This window comes from Peromyscus leucopus, chromosome 1 (assembly GCF_004664715.2).
Source record: "Peromyscus leucopus breed LL Stock chromosome 1, UCI_PerLeu_2.1, whole genome shotgun sequence".
NCBI lineage: Eukaryota > Metazoa > Chordata > Mammalia > Rodentia > Cricetidae > Peromyscus > Peromyscus leucopus.
The window spans coordinates 182,300,325-182,313,188 of record NC_051063.1 but is presented as its reverse complement, the minus strand read 5'-3'; the positions used below and the strand labels follow the sequence as shown (position 1 = coordinate 182,313,188).

At 38.8% G+C, this 12,864-nt stretch overlaps 1 long non-coding RNA gene across 3 annotated transcripts; it reads left to right on the top strand.

Moving 5' to 3' along the window:
- The first annotated feature begins 2,299 nt into the window (after positions 1 to 2,299).
- LOC119087775 lies at positions 2,300 to 10,733 on the top strand. 3 transcript variants are annotated; one of them, XR_005091256.1, is made up of 5 exons: positions 2,300 to 2,336; positions 5,287 to 5,341; positions 8,152 to 8,304; positions 8,409 to 8,492; positions 10,692 to 10,733. It is a non-coding gene; the product is annotated as an uncharacterized LOC119087775 (long non-coding RNA). The 3 variants fall into 3 exon arrangements; XR_005091255.1 differs by lacking the exon at positions 2,300 to 2,336 and adding an exon at positions 2,350 to 2,485; XR_005091254.1 differs by lacking the exon at positions 2,300 to 2,336 and adding an exon at positions 2,350 to 2,485 and having other exon boundaries at positions 5,287 to 5,357.
- The last annotated feature ends 2,131 nt before the right edge of the window (positions 10,734 to 12,864 follow it).

Sequence of the window (12,864 nt, the reverse complement as noted above, 5' to 3'; positions counted from 1 at the left end):
CATTCTTCACTTGAGGGGCATCTAGCATCAAGGTTGTTTCCAGGTTTTTGCTATTATGAATAATGCTTATATGAACATAGTTGAGCATGTGTCCTTGTGGTAAGATTGAGCATTCCTTGGGCATATGCCCAAGAGTGGTATAACTGTGTCTTGAGGAAGACTTATTCCCACTTTTCTGAAAAACCACCCTACTGATTTCCAGAGTGACTGTACAAGTTTGCATTCCCACCAACAGTGGAGGAGTGTTCCCCTTGCTCCACATCCTCTCCAACATAAGCTGTCTTCAGTGTGTTTGATCTTAGCCATTCTCAGGGGTGTAAGATGGTATCTCAGAGTTGTTTTGATTCAGTAGCAGACATATTAAACATAAAGAAAAATGATTGAGGAATGAAGACAAAAGTTGTTACAGCAGTAAAATGAGGCAAGGGCAGAAAACACCCTTCACATCTGATTATTGCTAGGATGAGGGATCAAACATCATTTTACCTTATTTTTTTGATTTTCATTGTGAATGTTTATTGAACATGAAACAGTATTACAATAGGTGTTTTTATGCAACAATATATTTCCCTCATATACTTCAGCTTGCTTTTTCTTCTTGCTCTTTATCTCTGTTCTCATTGTCCCACTTGGCATTTTTTCTCATTTATTTATGCAATGTATATACATCCATAATTTTATGTACTTTTATACCATGTATGAACCATAAACAAGAAAATATATGTAACTGCCTTTTCTTTCTTTTTTTCTTTTCTTTTCTTTTTTGAGATAGGATCTCTTTACATAGTGCTGTCTTTCCTGGAACACACTACATAGACCAAGTTGATCTAGAACTCACAGATCTGCCTGCCTTGCCTCCAGAGTGTTGGGATTAAAGGTGTGCTACCACCACACCAGACCTGTAACAGTTTTTTACGTAACTAGCTTATTCACTTAATATAATTGTCTGATTTTTATGACTGGTTTATTCAATTTATGTAACTATCTCTTTGCATACATTTCCCTACAAGCAACATAACTTTCTCCTAGTTAGTGATAGAAAAGATAATTTATTTTTTTCCTTTTAAATTTTTATTTATTCTTTTATTCATTTATTTATTTGTTTTTTTTAAATTTATTTTACAATATTATTCAGTTCTACATAATAGCCATAGATTCCCTTGTTCTCTCCCTTCCTGCCCCCCTCCCCTTCCCCCCAGCTCACCCCCCCATTCCCACCTCCTCCAGATCAAGGTCTCCCCCGAGGACTGGGATCGACCTGATAGACTCAGTCCAGACAGGTCCAGTCCCCTCCTCCCAGAATGAGCCAAGCGTCCCTGCATAAGTCCCAGGTTTCAAACAGCTAACTCATGCTACGAGCCCAGGACCTGGTACCACTGCCTAGATGCCTCCCAAACAGATCAAGCCAATCGACTGTCTCACCTATTCAGAGGGCCTGATCCAGCTGGGGACCCCTCAGCCTTTGGTTCATAGTTCATGTGTTTCCATTCATTTGGTTATTTGTCCCTGTGCTTTATCCAACCTTGGTTTCAACAATTCTCGCTCATATAAACCCTCCTCTTTCTCACTAATTAGACTCCCATTTATTATATATGTATATATCTGTATATATATATGCATGTAATTGTTTATAATAGATTTTTCATATATATACATATACATTACATTTTGTTGGATTTTGCCTGTGTTTGGTTTAAGACTGCTAATGGTTGCATAAAAAGAATTTGGAAATTTTTCTCCTTTAGGCAGGGAAAAATGCCTGGTGCTGGAAGCCTATCCAACTACCCAGAAGTAGTGAAGTCATGGATTTAAGGATAATCCGATACTGTCACTTTACTAAATCAAAAAAAAAAAAAAAAAAAAAAAAAAAAAAAAAAAACAAAAAAAAAAACAAAACAAAACAAAACAAAAAAAAACCTAAGTTGATCTGTCTTGGAAGAAATTACCAAATTCTGAAATCCAATGGGACATAGAGACTTTTCTAACTTTCTCACAAATCTGACCTCAAACTTTCTAGCACTTCCGAAAGGATCCTGGTCAGCCTTCAGGGATCATGAAAACTCAATGGCTCTTCAAAACACCTCATCCATTTGGAGATATTCACAAGAAACTCTTAAGTATATTTGTTATTTAGTCATTGGAAAAAGTTTGAGTTGATTTTGTCTCCCAAGGCCAACACTGTCATTGCCACTGCAGGTGAAATGAAAATACAGTTCTGGAGGGAGGTGATGTCACAGAGACACAATCTGTACTCAGGTGACTCTCTCACAGTGCTGGTTATTAACAAGTCTGGATCCACCTAATGGGCACATCACCATGTAGAGGTGAGAAGGCAGGTGAGTACTTTGTATTTCAGTCTGAGCAGGAGAGCCAGCAAAGGGGAGAAGGCCTTCTTAGTAACTGATGTCTAGTAATGGGAATCTTGCCTAGAAACAAATCTGTGGGACAGAGAGAGAACTCACAAGAATGGTTGCATAGCTAAGAGGTGAGTGAGAAAATCAGAAGCGTAGAGAACGATGTGCCAGTCCCTGTTACTTCTTACTGAAATATAAGTCTCTGACAGCGGGTGACTGTGGGTAACACCAGGATAATGCTGTCAGCCTATGAAAGTGTTGAAGGATTGTGGTAAAAAGTTAATGTGATAATTCATCTTACCTTACCTCATATGTAGACTAGTTTTTGCAGTATTATTTTTATAACTGAAGTATGATTATAGTTTGCAGTATGATTACTATTGTTACTCTGGTTTCATAACCAGAGTAAACATTTTCATGGATATATAGGACACAATCCTGGAAGATATAGATGTAAATCTTTATCTTGAGTATAAGATATTCTTATGTAACATTACACATATGAATTAGACAGGCAGTTCCTCACTGTATTGAATAACCAGAGGTAAAATGACTTGCTTGAAACCTCCCTGTTTTACTTGGGATTGAGTTATCTATCCTGTTTCAAAAATAATCTAATGATGAGTACAAACTGATCACATACCTTCCCTTACTGATCATCATTGTTGCTAACAGAGCATTTGTCTTTATGGATAGTAAGGCAGGGCTCTTTCCATCAGCCATATTTTTATTCAAACTTAGTTCTTTATTTTAGTTTGGACAATGTTAAAGTTTTTCACATTATTTGGTTTCATTTTTACGTAAATCATATGCATTGCCTTTACTTGAGTGTAGTATGAATTGTAGAAAAGTAGTAAGTATGCATAATTTGAAATGGAATGTTATATTAACTTAATTTTCTTCTTAACCTATTTCAGAACACATTAGCATTTTATGATGCATATTTTAAAAAGTAATGACATTAGTAATTCATCTATAGTTATCACTTTAGCATTTACTCCTCCAATTCAAGGAAAACATATGTCTATTGGCATCATAAACATCAGGTCCCCCTCTGTGCTACTCTCCACAACAGACAGCTATAAATGTCAAAAACAATGATGTCCAACTGACAGGATAGCTGTGACTCATGTATTGTTACTTCTGCTGGGCTTTTATACAATTAGCTATTAAAACTTCCATGTGCCATTTCTTATAACTTTAAGCATTCAAGAGCAGAGAATATTGAAAAAACCAGTATAAAACAACAATGAATATTAACTTGTAATCCCCGGAAAGCAAAAGATGAAAGTTTGAGTATTGAGATAGGTTCTTTAACAGTACAGGGAATTAGGGAAACTAGGAAAAACTTTATCTGAACTGCCTACATTGTGTATCTTCACAACAAGGGAAGAAGTAGTATCTCCTAACCTGGTTCCTGAAATCACTGAAAATGAATCTGATGGGATCAGTGTGAGATCTTCAGAAGCAGAGAAATTGAGGAGTGCAATTTACCACTTCCTTTCAAGCACAGGATACACATGAGTGAATATAGGATAAATAAGTCCCCGATTGACATGATCTAATGTGTTACTAATATATGTTGTTATTTCTGGCTGATATTTCAGTGACTATAAGGGACTAAAACATCATAGAAGATGGTCAGGCATGATTGAAGGAGCTGTACACATGAAACAGAGCTTTTGCTGTCCAATTCATGGAGGAGAAAAGGACTGTGTTCACTGTTGAGTTAAGAAAGGAATCTGGTGATGGGATGGCCAGACACCCTGTTAGTTGTGCCATAAACCCCATCCAAGGAAGGTCTGAGGAATCTGGATGCAGACATCCACGGCTGGGCCCCTGGTGGAGCACTGGGAGTCTAATTAGTGAGAAAGAAGAGGGTTTATATGATCGAGAATTGTTGAAGCCAAGGTTGGATAAAGCACAGGGACAAATAACCAAATGAATGGAAGCACAGGATCTATGAAACAAAGGCTGAGGGGCCCCCAACTGGATCAGGCCCCCTGAACGGGTGAGACAGTCATTTGGCTTGATCTGTTTGGGAGGCAGCTGTGTGTTGGTGCCGGGTCCTGGGCTCGTTGCATGAGTTGGCTGTTTGAATCCTGGGACCTATGCAGGGACGCTTGGCTCGGTCTGGGAGGGGGGGACTGAGTCTACCAGGTCGACCCCGGTCCTCGGGGGAGACCTTGATCTGGAGGAGGTGGGAATGGGGGGTGGGGTGGGGGGAGGGGGAGGGGGGCGAGAGTGGGAGAACAGGGGAATCTGTGGCTATTATGTTGGACTAAATGATGTTGTAAAATAAATTTACTAAAAAATAAAAAAAAATGAAATAAAAAAACAAAACAAAAAACAAAAACAAAAAAAAAAAAAAAAAAAAAGAAAGGAAATCAAAGCAGTGAGATCTCAATACTGGTATTGGTTTTTAGGTCTGTGTTGATCCCCAGCAGGAGACATGATTAGGTAAACAAGGCTGCATGGGTAAAATGATACAGACTTTTATGAATACAATAAAAAATAAATCTTTAGAAATTATATTTTCCAGTATACAATTAACTCTTATTAAAATATAGCAAGGTGAATATTTAAGAGTGAGAATGGTGTTTCAGTGGAAGTGACTAATATGAACACAGGGTACTTTCTTGTGCAGAATGCTATGGCTGTGGAGACAAATTATCATTTCCTGAATTGGGCACAGTGATTGCACATGTCTGCGCACAGGAATGTTCTCAAAATATGGTGGATGTTGGTCACTGGTTTTTTACTTTAACGTTCATTCTTACCATACTACACTGAAGGGAGTTGGATACTCTAATCTCTAGAACATGGTACAGATGTCTTATTCATTGCCATTCAGGGATTCTCAAAGGACACAACAACCCTTCGGGTGAAACATCTTGTTAAAAACTATATATATATTTTTTTATCTGCACAGATGTGGCAGGAGGGTCCACTGGCAACTTCTTCTTGGGAAAGTTCATGGCCTCTCAGTAAGTACGACACCAGGTAGGCAGAGCTTTAAAAATCTTCCAGGGATATTGACTTTTCACATGAGCCCTGTTGATCAGTGCATATCCTAAATGATGTCATATTTCCTACATGTATGATCAACACTTGCATCAGTGAAATTACAAATGATGAACAATTTGTGATGTTGTTCTTCAATTGAATTCCATTGATCAATATGTCTGTCTTGTGCCAATACCATCTGTTTTTATTATTATAGTTCCGTAGTACAACTCAAAATCAGGGATGGTGATACCTCCAGCTGTTATTATATTCCTCAGGATTGTTTTAGTGATGCCCAGTTTTTTGTTTCCATATGCAACTGTGAATTGACATGTTTTAGAATTTTGATTGAGATTGCCTTGGATCTCAAAATTCAGTTGTTTTTAGGTAGGATGGCCATTTTAAATACAATATTCTTCTAGATCCATGAGCATGACTGATCTCTTCATGCTCTAATATCTTCTTAAATGAGTCAAAGGTTTTATCATACAAGTCTTTCATTTGCTTGGTTAGATGTACTCCAGATATTTGGTATTATTTCAGGCTATTATCATGGATCAAATGATCTTTCACTAATTTCTTCTGTATGGTACTTGCTATTTGTATATAGGATAGCTAATGATGTCTCTGAATTTATTTTGGATCAGGAGACATTACTCAAAGTGTTTATCATCTGTGGATATTTATAGTAGAATTTTTAGGGTCATTTCCATATACTATAAAATTACCTAGAAAAAAGATACTTTGACTTCTATTTCAATTTATAACTCCTTGATCTTCTTCAGTTGTCTTATTGTTCTTGCTAACACTTCAAATACTATGTTGAATGTTTATGGAGAGAGTGGACAAGATTGTATTGTTCTTGATTTTAATAGAATTACTTTTAGGTTCTCTCCATTTAATTTCATGTTGGCTATAAGTGTGGTTTAATAAAGTTGAGAAATGTCCATAATATCTATAATCTCTCCTGGCCATAAATAATGATGGATATTGGATTTTGTCAAAAGCATTTTCTGCATCTACAAAAAATGGTCATTTTTTTCTTTCAGGTTGTTTAGTTGGTGCATTAATTACATTTACTGATTTATAAATGCTAAACTGCTTCTGCACCTTCAGAATCAAGCCTGTTTAAACATGGTGGATATTTTCTTCTTGTTTTTATGTATTCTTAGACTCTTTTTGCAAGTACTGTATTGAGGAATTTTGCATCTATGATCACAAGAGAAAGTGGTGGGTAATACTCTGTCTTTTTTGGGTCTCTTTGTGGTCCTGGTATCATGGTAACTGCTTCAGTGTAAAGCAAATTGCCAGTGACCTTCAGTTTCTAGTTTGTAGAATAATTTGAAGAGTAATGGGATTAACCTTCTTTGAAAATCCACCAGAATTCTGTCCTAAAGCCACCTGGTCCTGAACTTTAAAGTGTAAAGGAATGAGTGGAATAAGGGAAATTAGTAAAGGAAGTGTGTGTGGTCCACTGTACATGAGGACAGGAGAAGGAAGTTAAATTTTGTGCAGATAGACTAAAAGAATCAGGGGCTATTGGAATGAATAAATTAGTAGTATCCATGAAATATTTAATATGTGTCAGGGCCATATTAAGGAAAATAATTTAAGAAACACTTTCTCCAGTCATTAAACCAAGAAAACCCAGATTTTAATTCTTTACTTCTCTTTCCTGGTGTCTTCTGTCATTCTCTGTCTGTTGTATGTGTCTAAATCAGTACCTACCTGATTGATGAATTGTGAATTTGTCTCTCCCTGTCTCTGTGTGCCTCACCAAACACTTAGCACTATATTTATTGAACAGTGCGGAAGTTTCACGTGGAAGAAAGTATGGGAGATACTTTACAGAAATCTTTAAATGTGTTCTAAAATGTATTAACTCACTGAATCCAAATTTATCCACCTGATCTAGATATCAAACAGGGTTGTAATCATCATTGCATATAGATCTATATACTTATATCTTGGACATTTTCAATACTTATGGTGGATATTTGTTTCATAAGGTTGCTTTCAAACTACTTCTTCTATTCATCATTTGTTACCATAACATATATACACACCTTTACTACTTTTGGATCAGGAGACTGGAAGACTACATAATTTAGGATTAAAGCTATGCATTTACTTATGGTTTAAAACCCGATTACATGGGAAATGCAACGCAAGTAGGGCAGTTGTTGCATTGATATCTCTTTTTAAAAAATATTTATCTACTTATTATATATACAACATTGTGCCTGCATGCATGCCTGCAGGTAAGAAGAGTACACCAGCTCTCATTATAGATAGTTGTAGGCCACCATGTGTTTGCTGGAAATTGAACTCAGGGCCTTTGTAAGAGGAGTTGGTGTTCTTAACCTCTGAGGCATCTCTCCAGCCCCTGCATTGATCTTTTTAAGTAAGGAATAAAAAACAGGCAGAATGCACAGTAGGATAGCAGTCTACCTCATGGTGCATTAACTCTGTCTAGAAGGTACAACAAAACTTCCAGTCTCTTAGAATGTGATATTTTCACAATGATGAAATCCCAAAGTCGAGGGTACTTGTAACTGCACACATTGCCCTCAGTCCCTGTCTCCTAGAATGCAAGCTGCCTGGTTATCCCACCTGGAATCTCGGCTTCTGACACTGCAGAAGAGAAGAGTCACTTTACACTTTTATCCTGTCCCTCTGTAATGCTCACTACTCGGTTAAAAGTTTTTCCAGTTTATTGATGGGCACAAGTATTTTTCAGAGGTGATGTCAACTGTCTCAGCATAACTGTGATTGTCCCTTCCTGTGACAGATCCTGTCATCCTCTTGGGGATGATCTCTGAGAACATTCAAACTTCATCTTGGGTGTTGTCATCAACTTTGTGTCTTAATGAGGTTTGTAGGTCCCAAGGCCACTGAGTCTCCTTCTAGAAGCCAGCATCACTGATGTATCTTACCTGCAAAGGTGAGTTGCTCTCCTTCATACACCTAGTGTGCAGAGGACAGTGCAGTCACTGGAAGGTGGGTGAGAGCACCCACCCACCTTCTGAACTGATCCTCCTCTTGCAGGAAACAGCTGCTGCACAGGATGAATGCTCATGGGGCAGGATCTGCCCAAGACCCAAACCCAAAGACGTTTGATGGAGGCTGCAGGTGAGATACAATAAACTGAATTCCTCCTTATTGGTGTTCTTTTCCGAGAAAGTGACAGTGTATTTGTTCCCAGTAATGTGGGGTCTTGGTTACTAAAACAGTTTATGACTGTTTCTCAGAATTCATCTGCCCTTGGCTTTCTTTTATGAATCCTAGACCCTGTTCACTGGGCTGGTAAAATATCTCCTAAATATAGTTAGTTTTGAGAGAAATTTCAAAGGTGTTTGATGGCCTCTGCATATTTATACCTCAAATTCTGTTGCCCATGGGGACTTTATATGAATGCAGAATATTTTCCCCTTTTGTAAATTGGTGTGTATTGTGGAATAGTGAGAAGTTATTGATCTTTTAGAGGTCTTCTTTTTCTCGGCTGTGAAATGAGGAGCAAGTGGCAAGTTGCTGTTTCAATAGACAAATTTTATGTCTGTTGGCCTTTGAGTAGCTGAATGAATTCAACCTCATATCATACAGTTCTAAGGCCCTTAATTTTTTAACTTCCCCCGACATATATGTCCATGTCCCCCAGAGCTTACTTTTAATTTGTTTGGTTTTGAGATAGTTTTTTTTTCCCCACATAGTCCTGGCTGTTCTTGAGCTTGTTATGTAGACCAGGCAAGTCTCAAACTCCAAGAGATCCTTGTGACTCTGCCTAAAATGTTTTGTAACTAAAAGTATGTGATTTAGTTCCCAACACATACCTTGCTTTTTAATCAAACAGTTAGATATGTCAATTATTATTGGGCTACTGTTAGGGAACCATTGCATCTTTGACAGTATTCTAATATCTGTCAATTTCTGTAACATTTATCCCTATATTAGTGAAATTTTATATCCCTCAGTTAAAAATACATACTACTTTTGTTCATTATTTCCTTATTTGTCTACTGGAATTTTATTTCATTACAATGAGGTGAGTGACTCACTAGTGATCCTTCTAACGAATACGTGCATCCTTTGTATCCTGTTTTAAACACATTCACAAATCACCTGCTATTTTCCATTTTGTAGACTTGTTTAAGTATTACAGTTATATTTTAAATTATATACAATCAATTAAAAGATTAGAAAGTATTTTTGGAAACACTTAAGACTTAAATAAGCACATAAATGTAATCACAGACATGAAACTTCCATTACTTGTGAATATGCAGATACAGAAAAATTAAAATGTTTTCATTCTGTTATCTGAGAGTCTCTTTTCTTGTTTGTTTATTACTCTCCATTTTTCATTCTCACTTTGATTGCTCTTTTATTATTCTCTATTATATTTTCCCATTTTTCGACTTTGGAGAAGTTTGTATAATATATGTTGATCATTTTTATACTTCCCTGACTTCTCCCAAATTTACCACCTTCTTCTACCTACCTACCTTTGTGTCTCTTAGAGTTTTTAACCCATAAAGCACAGGTTGTGCTGCCCTGTGCTCTTGGGTGTGTGACCACCGACTGGAGCATGGATGATTTACTAGGGCCACCTTTTAAAGGAAGCTGACTACCCTTTTCTAGTAGTTACCAGTTATTAATAGTATCTACTTAGAGGTTACTATTTTCTTTGGAGAAGGAAAGTTTCCTTTCTTGTAGGTCTCTGCCTTTTCCATGCTGCTTAATGGAAATCTGAGAGTTTTCTGCATCCAGGACACTCATCTGAATGCAGGTTGATTATTAGACTCTTTCACATATAGCACTGTTGATTTTAAACCAAATAATAACTGTAAAGCACTTAAAAATGCTAATGGATTCAACAATTCTTGCTCATATAAACCCTCCTCTTTCTCGCTAATTAGACTCCCGGCGCTCCACCCGGGGCCTTGCCGTGGATGTCTGCATCCAGATTCCTCAGTCCTTGGATGGGGTTTCTGGCACAACTATTAGGGTGTTGGGCCATCCCATCACCAGAGTAGGTCAGTCCTGGCTGTCTCTCGACAATTGCCAGCAGTCTTTTGTGGGGGTATCTTTGTGGATTTCTGTGGGCCTCTTTAGTTCTTTGTTTCTTCCTTTTCTCATGTGGTCTTCATTTACCATGGTCTCCTATTCCTTGTTCTCCCCCTCTGTTCTAGATCCAGCTGGGATCTCCCGCTCTCTTTCCCTCGACCCTTGCCCTTCATTGCTCCCACTCATGTCCAGGTTGTTCATGTAGATCTCAGCCATTTCTAGGTCATTGGGTAATCCTCGTGTCTGTCTTGGGGTCCTGTTTTCCAGGTAGCCTCACTGGTGATGTAAGCAGCAGTCCAGTCATCCTTGTTCCACATTTAGTATCCTCCTATGAGTGAGTACATACCATATTTGTCTTTCTGAGTCTGGGTTACCTCACTCAGGTTGATAAAGCACAGGGACAAATAGCCAAAGGAATGGAAACACATGAACTATGAACCAAAGGCTGAGGGGCCCCAAACTGGATCAGGCCCTCTGAATAGGTGAGACAGTTGATTGGCTTGATCTGTTGGGGGGACATCTAGGCAGTGGTACCAGGTCCTGGGCTCATTGCATGAGTTAGCTGTTTGAAACCTGGGACTTATGCAGGGACGCTTGGCTCAATCTGGGAGGAGGGGACTGGACCTGCCTGGACTGAGTCTATCAGGTCGATCTCAGTCCTCGGGGGAGGCTTTACCCTGGAGGAGGTGGGAATGGGGGGTTGGCTGGTAGGGGGCAGGAAGGAGGAGAACAAGGGAATCTGTGACTGTTATGTAGAATTGAATGGTATTATAAAATAAAATAAAATAAAAAATGCTAATGAAAATATAAATTTTAATTTTTTCCACTATGCCCTAGTTAATTTTCTGCAATCCAAGCCCAGTAGGAATTCACTGAGTTTTATGAAAATTCTTACTAGAAAGACACATTGTAACCCCACTCATGAACATAAGGTTATAGTGACTTTGCAGTACATTGTTTGATGTGCTAAGAAGAAGACAGTCCAGCTTGTGTAACAAGTGCTTTCTGGATCTGTTCTGTAGGTACCAGGACCATAACAGGAATGAGCTCTAGTACCATGAATGTGGGCATCTTCTTCATGTCTCAGACTGCACTGGGAATGCTGGGAAACTCAGCCTTGCTTTGCTGTTTTATCATTGCTGACTTGTCTGGAATCAGGGCGAAGCCCACAGACCTGATTGTCAAACACCTGACCTGGGCCAACTTCATTGTTCTTTTCAAAGGAATCCCAGAGTCCATTGCTGCTTTTAGTCAGACTTACTATCTAGATTATGTTTCATGTAAACTTGTCTTATATTTTAATAGAGTTGGCAGAGGAGTTTCCCTTGTCTCTACATCCCTTCTGGGTGTCTTTCAGGCCATCACCATCAGCCCCAGTCATTCCATGTGGGCACAGCTCAAAGTCAGAGCCTTGAGTGTCATTGGCCCTTCCCTGGGTCTGTGTTGGGCCCTCCAGATGTTGGTATATGCCTTCATTCTGGTGTACACAACTGACATAAAGGTTGGAAGAAACGTTACTGGTATAAAAATTTTTGAATACTGTGCTATCGTGAAGCTTCAGAGACCAATCAACACACTTACTCTAATCCTATTGACATCCAATGATGTCATGTTTTTGGGACTGATGATGTGGGCCAGTGGCTACATGGTGTTTACCTTGCTCAAACACAAGCATAGGGTCCAATACATCCATAGGTCCCTCTCTATTAGATCATCCGCTGAAACCAGAGCCACCCAAAGCATCCTCACCCTAGTAAGCAGCTTTGTGCTCTTCTATGTAATGTCTATTGTCTTTACAGCTTATCTGTCTGTCCTTGAGGGAACCAGTAAGTGGGTGTCTAATGCAGGTGTAGCCATGGCTGCATGCTTCCCAGCATTCTGTCCCTTTCTGCTCCTCAGACACTACAGCTCCATTTTCAGTCTCTGCTGTCCCAGTTCTTACTAGACAACACTCAGCATGTGTAGTTAGGGAGCTCTAAAAGCTGTGCTGTCTGCATCCCCCTGTCCATGTCTCAGGGGTTAAGAAGACTGCTCATTCAGAGGGCTTGGGTTCAATTCCCAGCATCTAACATGGAACTCAGAACTGTCACAACCACAGTTCCAGAGCAACTTTTCAACTGGATGTGCTGGCTAGCAAGAGTCAGTTAACTCTTTTGCCTCTGTCTCTTCAGTGCTGACATGATAGGTACTGTTATCCTGGCTGTTTAAAGTGTTTAAAGTTTTGTTTCATGAGTTCTCACATGCACATGTACTTTGATTTTATCCACCTATGATTCTTATTTATAAACCCCAAAAGACTCCTTCTTCACCCCAACCAATCTGTGTCCTACTTTCATGTCTTTATTTTTAATGCCCCATAGTGTGGGGCGTTTACCCACCACCCCCACAGTTCCCCAGAGTTTTCTTGAGTGCAATCAGCAGGAAATATTAGATAGAAGGA